Here is an 11,855-nt window from a genome sequence, read left to right as displayed (position 1 = left end):
AAACCCAAGATTATGTAGCCCATAAGCCATCATCATCTGATTATATAACCCATCCCTTGTCTCAAGCTAGCCTGGGGATCTACCATTTGCCACTCATCAAGGCTCCTGATAATCTTTGAAAGATTATCTAATTCAGCGCCACTCATCATAATTATTTAGGGCCAATCTAATAAAATCTAATCATGCTTATTCGATGGGGCTTCACATGATTATTTTATTAATGGTCCTATAATGTGCTTGAAGGTTAAATTAATTTTTTAATTTAAATCTCCTTCCATTCAACATAAGCAATATTTTCCAATTTCCAAGAATTATTTAATTGAGAGTATCCTTTGTTTGATTTCAAAAACTATGTAAGCAAGAGCACCGATGAATGTGCATCACTTAGCTTATCTGAATTTTGAAATCATTAAGGTCATAAAATTCGGTCATGATAGGCAGTGTGTGCTTCACACAATCATGATACATGATTGTGGTATGCAGCGTATGTTTAAAACATGACCATTTTAGTAGACCCACAAGTTACTCGCAAAATAAAAGAATTCTCTTAGGAAATTTTCTTACTAATTTGTCTTGATTTTATACTCCAAAAATAATCAATTTGATTATTCTAGATTTTACCAAAATCATAATAATTAATTAATTTTCAAAATTAATATAACCATTAATCTAGATTTTGTTTCTAAAATCATAATAATCATAATTTTATTTTATCGAAATATTTAAAATCAAAAACTACGCGCATAAACTATCATACTAGTCGGTAATGACATAATAGTAAATATACACGTATGACATGTGATCATGCAAGAATATGGCACCTTCCTATCCTATATGACATGTTATCGCAAATATCATGTTAATCACACATATAACTCATACCAATCAATAAAAGAATTAAATAATAAATTCTAATTACTTTAATCCATGGCCTTCCTATTTTAAAGAAAATAAAAAAAATAAAATATTACAACTTTGGAATTCAACTTTTGCCTAGCCCATAGTATCTGTCTCAAGCCCCTTTAGGGTTTCCATGGGCCCAAAAGCCCAAAGACCCAATCCTTTGGCGAGAAACCCTAGGACGCGAAAGAGGAACCCTAGCCGTCAGGTTTTTCGCGCCATCATCCGAAGTCAAATCAGGCCGAAAATCCAGGGGAAGGACCACCACATAGAAACAAGTGCACCGCCGTCGGAACCACCCAAAAAGGTGGCCGCACGCTCCCACACGCACTCATTCTTTGCCGGAGAGTGGCGACCACATGCAGCCGCTTGTGGCGGTGCGTGGAGGCTATCCACCCACCGCTGTGTTCGTCTTTCCATCCTCTTTCCAACCATATATGGATCGCCCCATTCTAAGCTCGGGAAGTCCTCGAAAAGTCTGTGACAATGCTGACTGCGCATCTTCCTCGCAGTTTCTCGATCTTGAACTTTTACAAAATATTGGAAAAATACACAGAAATTTCTAAAAATAAATGAAAACAGCAAGGAGGAAACCTAATCATATGGGATTAGCCTCCTTGTTACAAATCGAGAAATACACAAGAGACCTTAACCATGGATTAAAGCATTTTTTCCGATTAAAATTTAAACTTTTATGAAAAATAACTATAAAGAATCAACAACATGAATATAAATAACAGATACAGAATAAAGGTGCCATATTTTCAAAATCACATAGAAAAAATAAATAAATCAAAACTGATCTTAATCCCCATCACAATCCGGCTCTGATACCACATGAAGGTATATCATCAGAAACACAGAAGCGCATCGTACCGATGCGATGAAGAATAAAGATATCGCTTTGATTACCTGGGGTGAAGTAGCGAGCGTGACAATTCCTCACATTCAGTTCTCCTTCTCAAGCCTCACGATCTCCATCAACGCCCCACGAACGGTCACAATTCCGCTCTACGGTTGATCTTCCAGGCTATGACTCAAGGGGATCAGGGGGGTCGTGTGGGAAACCGTTCAGATGATGAACGTCTTCCTTTTTGGTGTGTTTCTGATGTCTGTAACCCTGGGAGGCACTGGAGAGAAAAAAGAGTTTATATACCCTGCCCAATCCAAAACTAACCCTAAGCTTCATGAGTTAAAATTAGACTTTGGGCTCACTCTCACTAAAGCTATTGGGCTTAAGTGAAAAGAGCATACTAAATCCAACAGATATAACTTTAAATTAACTCCATTGGAATATATGTTTTATACTTTGATTAACTTGTGTAATATTGACTTGTAGATGTAATTGATTGAATTATATTAAATATATTTTGAATCTTTGAAGATTGGTGGTTTGATTTTTTTGAATTTTTCATAAAAGATATATATTTATATTTTATTAATGTATAAAATCAGGTCCACGAAGTGATTTCGTGACCCCCAATTGAATCCATGACCCCGTAATCCCTGACCTCGATCAAGTCAATGGCTGTGCTGAGTTTTTAAATAAACTCATGGAGATAATCAAACAAATTTTATTCTTATTAGAAAGTCAAAGAGTCAGAGGCTTAATTTAATGCTTCGAAGACCAAATAAGTTAGGAAACACGATTTCTAAACATCTCAACAAACTAAGGGGGCGTTTGGTAGGAGTATTATGAGGAGATAGATAGGCATCTGATAACTGGGATTCTTCATTGACCTTGTTTGGTTGAAGAGTTTTAAAAATTTATCTATCGAAATCAGTACCCCAGCATTCCACTTTGCATAGCAATTGAATCCAAATAGACAGCCAGAGATTCCCAATTCATATGTGGTATTCAGCGTTGTCTACCTAAATGGATAAATGGGTGAATAATTACATGACGAACATACCCTCAACTTTTGCGCGAAATTGAAAATCTACTGCGAAATCTTTTTTGCAGACTTAATACAGCTCAGTTTCCATTGTCCATAGTTAGCACACACGAACATGCAAGGCAAGTGGAATCGGATGTGCCAAATAACACAATGTTCCTGTGTCTGCTTTGAAACCCAAACGAAACCATTCACTGAACATGAAGGTTGGTTACTCTGAAAGGTGAGGTAAGGAAAATCTTTTTATTTCGTCTGTGTTGAGGTTTTTTTGTCACACAAAGATTTCGTTTTTCCTTTACCCATGGGGTTAGATTTTAATTTCAGAAATTGCATGTAGGTAAAAAAAGTTTCTTCAGACCTGACCTTGAGATTTGACCTTCAGATCTGAGCCTCTATTTCGTATCATCGTTGGAGCAGATTGTCGTGGAGAGAAGCAACGCTGACGGATAAGTTTCGAAAGTGAATCCCTTTGAGTTTGTTGTGTACTCTTGATTTCTTAGAGGACACTGTGCTGCTACATATCAAGCAACACAATATAATAATAGTGATTACCACAATTTTGAATTGATCATAAAATGTTAATTCTTGCGTATACGCGTGCGTTTTTCCTTTTCGGGATATACCATGCTGTGAATAGTACACACATGGCTGTAGTAGACTCAAATAAAAGTCTTGAATCTGATAAATGATTTTTTGTATGTCCACATCCTGTTTATAATGATTTTTTTGGTGTGGTAATCTGTTATGTCTGTGAATGATGCATATTTCATACACTGTTGATGGCTTAGTGTATATTATCTTTCCTTGAATGTTGTACACCCTTTGAAAGTCAGAAAAATATGCTGAACACATGAATGTGGATGAATGGGACACTCATGGTTTCATTGTAAGTTCTATGTTGTTTCCATGTGTAACTTATGTTTACTAGCATTGGGTATTTTTCTGATCTATGAAAATTCTTGATCCATTATGAATATATGTTTTGGTTGAGATCAACATAAACAATTTTATGGTTCTATATGTGCTGTTATATTTGTAAGATAATTGTAATGCAATAATTTTTTTGCTACTATGGTCATGATCCATATGATTACTCTGTCACAGGAACTTATTGGATGTCAGACAATATAGGTGATTAGTCCCTCTTAATACACCACCACATTTATCATGTTATTTATTCTGTAAAGTGTATTTTTATACCAATGAATTTGGTCCTGAGACAAGGTTTATCATTACTGTAATGTTAAATGTCATTGAAAAACTCTGTACAAACATATTTTCTGTATATTATTTCTGCATATAAGTGAAATATGTAGTGATACTTATCACTAACCATGCGACAAGTTATGGACTATATATCTATCAGCTTCTGAGATGGTCATTTTTTATGTCAAGTGTTCATCGTGTTTTTTATGTTTAAGGCAGTATTGATGCTATCACGAATTCGAACATTTACAGTAGCAACAGTCAATTGGTGTTTCCTACATACAATAGTAGATTGATCAAGTACAATACTACCTGTGCATGCTGACTGTCTTCTACTCTTATCATCCTTTAAATTGTTGTGTGTTCTTAGTGTGAACTCCTGGGCTATTAAACTCCCATCATCCTCACAGATTACATCATCCAAGAACTTGTGAAGACTGATGTTCACAGATTAATAGACTGATCTTTATTAACTTGTTTCTGAAATTTATGATAATGTTGAGCTTAGCATATGTATCTCACATGTCATGCACTTGTAAGGGACACCAATGAAATGGTGGAATTAAGATGTTGGGTTTATGTATTGCAAAGGGTCTAAAAAAATAGGATTATAAAATATGACCCCTTTTGTATACGATGCTGCATTATGATGAATCCATATACGAATAACTTTGTACATGATACATGGGACATGAATCAAACACAATATAGTTGAAGGAGATCTTTCATACTGCCTACATCCTTTTCTCCTATAAATTCCAGTTTTCATCATGTCCATAAACTCCTAATAACTGATGCGAACATCCTGTGAAAGGGATTAAAAAAATGGGGAAAATGAGTTCATGATGAGCACATGGAATAATACCTTCAAAATGGTTAAGTTCCATGACCAAGAGAATTAAGCTAATTACATTTCCTTAATAACTAGAGCACTTGAAAAGAATCAGATCCAGAACTAAACATATGTAACGCTGCTAAGCCAAAGTATTTTCTGAAGAGTAAGAAAATCTTGTATTGATGGCTCGCTCATCTATAGTCCCAGGCATAGCAACATTGATAAGTTTACTGCATTAAAATCATGTATGCACATAACTAAAATGCAAAAATCAAAAATTTATAAAATTTATACGTTGGTGTGGTTTGATATGGACATTGGCAAATATCCAAGGCACAATCATAAGGTTGTTCACGGGTAAAGGTAAAGGGTAGGTCAACCAAATTTTTTTAAAGACATGGACATTTTCGTAATTGCAACTTATTTTCCCATCTATATTTTACCTACACCCAAACATAGACTTTATAAAAGTTACCTAATTTCCCCATCAAAATTTTATCCAACCAAATGTAACATCCCCGTCTCGAGCCGGTTCAATTAACATACATATGATACAAACAGAAACAGCGGAAGACTTAACTTACGAAAATACGAACTAACTTTTGCTTTTTCTTTAATCCTTTTTCACATGACATATCACATTGCATACTTCTTCTAATTTAATTCTTATTTTACGGAGACGAAAATCGGACAGAGTAACCTCTGTAAATCGGACAACTGGGGATTTTCCAATCCCACACTCAAGAGTTCCTGATAGACAGTTTAAACAATATATATTTCCAGAAGTACCAGTCATGCAAATATACTCAGATACCCATCTATGGGTGCATGCTGAACTTGGCTCCGTGCCACAAATCTAATAGCATGCAATCCAATACATAACATAACTAAATATTACATAGTCATATCATCATGCCTGAATACATAAATGTACATGTATCAAATATGAACACTATGCAACAATACATCTTTTCCAAAAATACGTCTAAAACAAATAGTAGCATCCGACCACCCAGAACTCCACATCCTCATACTAGTACCTCTAGCCACGGTTAGTGTCCTTGTCCCATGAGGCTCTTCAATTAACTGTGTTCCTGAAATCATATCCCCAAACGGGGTTAGAGACGAATCTCTAGTAAACTCCAGGTTTATGGAAAACCCTCCATACCCTGGGCTCACTTCCTGTATGACAGTCAGATACATAATATACAAAACATCATATAAGCAATTATCATAACTGAACAAAGCATATATACATATCTTATCAAAGACAAACGCAGTCATTCCCAAGGGATGACCCCAAGCGAAAATCAACACACGTAACAAATATCTTTTACAAAAATCATCACAATACTCACATCAGAACAAAACGTGTTATATCAAAGATGTACGCAATCGTTCCCAAGGGATGACCCCAAGCGGAAATCAACGTACGTAACAAATATCATTTACAAAATCATCATACATATCCCATAAAACATGTCATATAATCAAATATCATAACTAAACAAAACATATACACATATCTTATCAGAAACGTACGCAGATATTCCCAAGGGAGGACCCCAAGCGGAAATCAACGCACGTGTTCCCAAGGGAGGACCCCAAGCGGAAATCAACGCACGTGTTCCCGAGGGAGGACCCCAAAGCGGAACCAGAAAATATCAGAGGCGTACGCAGTCATTCCCAAGGGAGGACCCCAAGCGGAAATCAACGCACGTGTTCCCGAGGGAGGACCCCAAAGCGGAACCAGAAAATATCAGAGGCGTACGCAGTCATTCCCAAGGGAGGACCCCAAGCGGAAATCAACGCACGTGTTCCCGAGGGAGGACCCCAAAGCGGAACCAGAACATATCAGAGGCGTACGCAGTCATTCCCAAGGGAGAACCCCAAGCGGAAATCAACGCACGTGTTCCCGAGGGAGGACCCCAAAGCGGAACCAGAACATATCAGAGGCGTACACCATCAGTCCCGAGGGAGGACCCCAAAGCGAACATCCGGGTACTATACAATCAATGGCCAGATATTGTTACAGAAATCATATTACAGAAGTCATATCATAACAAAACATATCATATTAACACATATCAAAGCAAATACATCAAAACAAAACATATCATATTATCATATAGCTCTATATGAATGCATCTATATCATATATCTCATACATATCATACAACCTGACCACAGTCCGTACACTATGGCGGAACACAAAGTAGGAGCGAACCCCATAAACATAGAGCTTACCTCTTGGAGCTTTACAGTTTGCTTACTTGAAGAGCAAGCTACTTATCATGCTCCACGAGAATCCAAACGTTCACAGTAGGTACACCTAGAGAAGGAATTCAACACAAAACTCAATAAAATGATATAATGCCATGTAAATATACAAGACACACACTTTATTGTTTATTTTCTTTTTACTTAAATCATATTAAGTCATGAGTGGGTGGTTCTTTGTTCAATAAATCCCCACAAAATTTCAAACATTCACTTAGTCTTAGGATAGTCCCAACTTAAGGCAGAATGCCCATTACAATGGAGCTATAAGATTTCTCTTTGCCTAGTGCCTAAACCCAAGCTTAGCCACCTATATAAATTATTTTACGCATATAAGTGTTCTCACTTTGCGAAATAATATCTCCGAACATATACCTCCTTTGAAAATGGCTAAAACTCATTTTAAGGTCATACAAAGGAGCTACCTTATTTTCTTTTTTATTTCACCAAAGCGAAGGTCCATACACCTTAGAATATTATTCCACGCATAAAAGTATGCTCGATTTGTAAAACAGTAACTCATAGCACATACTTCCTTTGTAAATGGCTAAGAGGCACGCAAAGGAATTCATGCCAACTTCATGATTCCAATGCTTTAGTCCATCAAATTCAAGCTTATCACACACCTCTAATCCAAGATTCATTAATTCATATATATACGGTACTACGGTACCGTTCATCTCTACAATACTATTCATGTATACGTCACTATTCACGTATACAACACTATTCAAAAATATGGTATCTTTAATTTTTCAGATACATTTTCACCGTTAAAATTCTCATCTAAACACTTTTCTCAACATGAGCTAAACTTGAATCAAGCTCTAACATGCTCAATCAAACCAAATTTTCAAAATGAAACCATAAATTCAATCTTCATAAAAACATGAAAAGGAAGGAAATTTCTTACCACAATGCACTCTAAAACAAAGGAGAGATGAGTATCTAAGCTCCCATGGCCTCAAGCTCCATCAAAATCACCATTATCCATGAAATTCGAAATCTTAGATGATGAAGATCTCTCTCTACAGTGAAACCCACCCAGAAATACTGGTACCAATGGATTCCTCTCGAAATTTCTCACAAGTTTGGCTTTGGAACGGAGTGATTTGGAGGTCTCTAGCTCTCTCTACGAATTTTGGAAGGTTTTTATTCAAAACCTCCATTTCTCTCATTTTGCTCTCTGTCCGACGACGAAGAAGAATGGGGAAACAGTGGCTCACTACTCACTTAAGTGAGTTTATTTTACTAGTGGGTATAAGCTTATCTATCTATGCACCTCCATTTATTACCAAACTTCACCCAAAAGACTAGAATATTTTTCTAGTCACTTTTCTATATTTACTTTCACTTTTTGGATAACTTTATTTACCCGCATTTTTACCACTTAACTGTCATTTTAACTCCTCTTTCACCAAAAGTGACTTTATTTCTTTTACTTCTAATTATTCTTCAAAATTAAATCCACAACTACTAGTGATGGTTATTATATTCACCCCACCTTTTAAGGATTTTGCCCACAAAATCAAACTTAAGACATAACATATACCTGACGTCAAACTCAGGATAATGCTGGAGAGTATCATTCTCTCGCTCTCTAATAGCGTCCTCAGAAGTCAAACTTCCCATTGTATCTTAACCATAAGAATAACCATGTTCCTTAATACTTTCTCATCACGAACCAGAACTTTCAGTGGTCCCACAACAAACTTCAAATCTTACTTTACCTCATTATTGTCCTGCTGGACAATGTGGGACACATCAGATACATATCTACAAAGTTGACTGATGCGAAAAAAACATCATGGAAATTAGACAAATGTGGAGGTAAGGCAAGCTGATACGCCACAGGTCCGACCCTCTTTATTATCTGGTGGGGCCTTATGAACCTAGGACTTAACTTCCTCACACCTAGAGCACGCCTAAACCTGTAGTCGGAGACAAACTAATAAACACATGATTCCCTTCATAAAATTCAAAGGGTTTATGTTTCACAATCTCTTTTACATATAATCGAGCCAACTGCTCAGTAGAGAACTCATCTTGACTGGAATGAAATGTGCAGACTTAATCAATCTGTCTATCACAACTCATATAAAATCAAAACCAGCATGAGTTCTCGGCAATGCTACTACAAAATCCATAGAAATACTGACCCATTTCGATTCCGGAATATTCAAGGGCTGCAGCAATCCAGAGGACTTCTCATTCTCAAACTTATATTCGTCATTTTATTTCTCTGAGCTCATTTAAGTTCACTTTTATTCCCTAAGGAACAGTAATATCAATTCACAGTTGGGTTTCTGCACTGTTTTTAACGAAGTGCCCTGTGAATTACAAATTGTGCACTGTATGCACGCAAAATCGTAAAATTTCTAAACTTATCATTTTTGGTCTAAACATGACTTGTTTAGCATATAATGGACTTACTTATTACATCCATCTTCTTACTGAAAATATAATTCCACTGAAACATCAATGTATCAGTCTTTCTACTGATAATATAATTTACAATTTATTGTACATCAGTCCTTGCACTGATAATACAATTTACAATTTCATTGTACACCAGTCCTTACACTGATAATACAATTTACAAATTCTACTGATAATATAATTTACAATTTATTGTACATCAACCCTTACACTGATAATACAATTTACAAATTTTAATGACCAGGGAAACTGCACTCTATGAATTACACAAGGAATATCCTTGATACATGCTAAATGCAAAACATCACATCATAACTAATACTCTGGTTAACTATTCAAGGGCTCTCCCCAAGAATAGCTAACTGACATGTCTCACATGTCTAGTGTGACTCTCAGGGTCAAGCCATAGGCAATCAACACAAACTGTAGTATGAAAATAACTCCCAGGGTCAAAGCCATAGGCAGTCAACATACCAAGGTCACTGACCAGGATTCTCATAACATATATCATCATTACATCAAAAATCATATAATATTTATATGAATGTGAATGAATGCACATATATAACATATCAAACACTTATTCATAAACTGGACAATATCTTTCTTCATACCAGACCACCAGAAATTTGGTTTCATGGCCTGATACATCTTGGTAGCAATAGGATGGATAATGTACTTACCTATACGGACCTCAGTTAACACCTCATCCACTATTTGACCCTTCGGAACAATGATCCGATCTTTGCAAAATTTAAGACCGAACCTATCAGTGGACACAAAGTCCTGTTCTTTCATGGACTGAATCTCTTCATCAAGCAATTGAGCTTCTTTGATCCGCTCAACTAATGAGTTCTGGACTACCGTAGTAGTCAATAAATGCAGACTATCCTCGATATTCACAGGAATGCAGAGATCCCTGAATTTCTCAATCAAATTATACTCAGAAATCATCAAATTGGCCATACCAAGCGCCTTTCTGCTTAAAGCATCTGCTACTACATTAGCCTTATCGGGGTGATATTGCAATTCAAAATCATAATCCTTCAGGAATTCTACCCATCGGCGTTGCCTCATATTCAGCTCTTTCTGATCAAACAGATACTTCAAACTTTTGTGGTCATTGTAGACAATGAAATCGGCCCCCGTATAGAAAGTGTCGCCAGATTCTCAATGCGAACACTACGGCTGCCAACTCAAGATCGTGTGTCGGATAGTTCTCCTCATGCGGCTTTTACTGCCGAGAAGCATAAGCAACCACCTGACGAAACTGCATTAAAACACAGCCTAACCCAAACTTAGAAGCATCACAATACACCACAAATTTACTGGTAGGATCCGGCAATATCAATACTGGAGCTGTAGTCAACTTCATTTTTACTCCTGAAAACTCACTTCACATTCTTGGGTCTACACAAATGGGTTCCCCTTACGGGTTAACCGTGTCAAAGGTAGTACCATCCGTGAGAATCCCTCAATAAAATGCCTGTAATACCCAGTCAAACCAAGAAAACTCCCGATTTCTGTAATATTTTTAGGTCGCTCCCAATCTAACACTGCTTCAATCTTACTCGGGTCCATTGTCACTCCTTCAGATGAAATGACATGGCCCAGAAATTGTATCTCAGAAAGCCCGAATTCACATTTTGACGGTTTAGCATACAACTGATGCTCTCTCAGAATCTGCAAAACAACCTTTAGATGCTCAGAATGCTCTTCTTTACTCTTTGAATATATCAGTATGTCATCTATAAAGACCACCACAAACTGATCCAAATAGGCTTTGAAAACGGCTGGTGCATTTGTAAACCCAAAAGGAATAACCAGATACTCATAGTGCCCATAACGGGACCTAAAAGCTGTCTTCGGAACGTCATCTGGCTATACCCGGATCTGATGTTACCCAGACCGAAGATCAATCTTAGAAAATATAGTCGCACCACACAATTGATCCAACAAATCGTCTATACGCGGCAAAGGATACTTATTCTTGACAGTAACCTTGTTCAACTGCCGGTAATCTGTACGCAATCTTATAGACTCGTCCTTCTTCTTAACAAAGATCACCGGGACTCTCCACGGAGATACACTCCGTCTGATAAAATTCTTACTAGACAAGTCTTCTATCTGCTTCTTCAATTCAGATAATTCCAGAGGTGACATCCGGTATGGGGCAAGAGAGATAGGCCCCACGCCAGGTAACAAGTCGATTGTAAATTCAATTTCCTTTCTCTGACGAAAATTCGAAATTTCATCCTTATCACAGTCAAATTGAATGCTTCATTATTAATTCAAGCTCT

The 11,855-nt window shown here is 36.8% G+C and overlaps 1 long non-coding RNA gene across 1 annotated transcript; it reads right to left on the bottom strand.

The window, feature by feature from the left end:
• Positions 1–5,745: 5,745 nt before the first annotated feature.
• Positions 5,746–8,302, bottom strand: LOC133286102 (uncharacterized). The gene is made up of 3 exons (XR_009748087.1): positions 8,030–8,302; positions 7,084–7,168; positions 5,746–5,930 (listed from the first exon to the last, which is right to left on the bottom strand). It is a non-coding gene; the product is annotated as an uncharacterized LOC133286102 (long non-coding RNA).
• Positions 8,303–11,855: the final 3,553 nt, after the last annotated feature.

Source organism: Gastrolobium bilobum, unplaced genomic scaffold, assembly GCF_033153095.1.
Source record: "Gastrolobium bilobum isolate Gb01-03AN ecotype WA unplaced genomic scaffold, APGP_CSIRO_Gbil_v1 utg38290, whole genome shotgun sequence".
Lineage (NCBI taxonomy): Eukaryota > Viridiplantae > Streptophyta > Magnoliopsida > Fabales > Fabaceae > Gastrolobium > Gastrolobium bilobum.
Note: the sequence above shows the minus strand (reverse complement) of the source record. Positions and strands in the feature narration are given on the sequence as shown.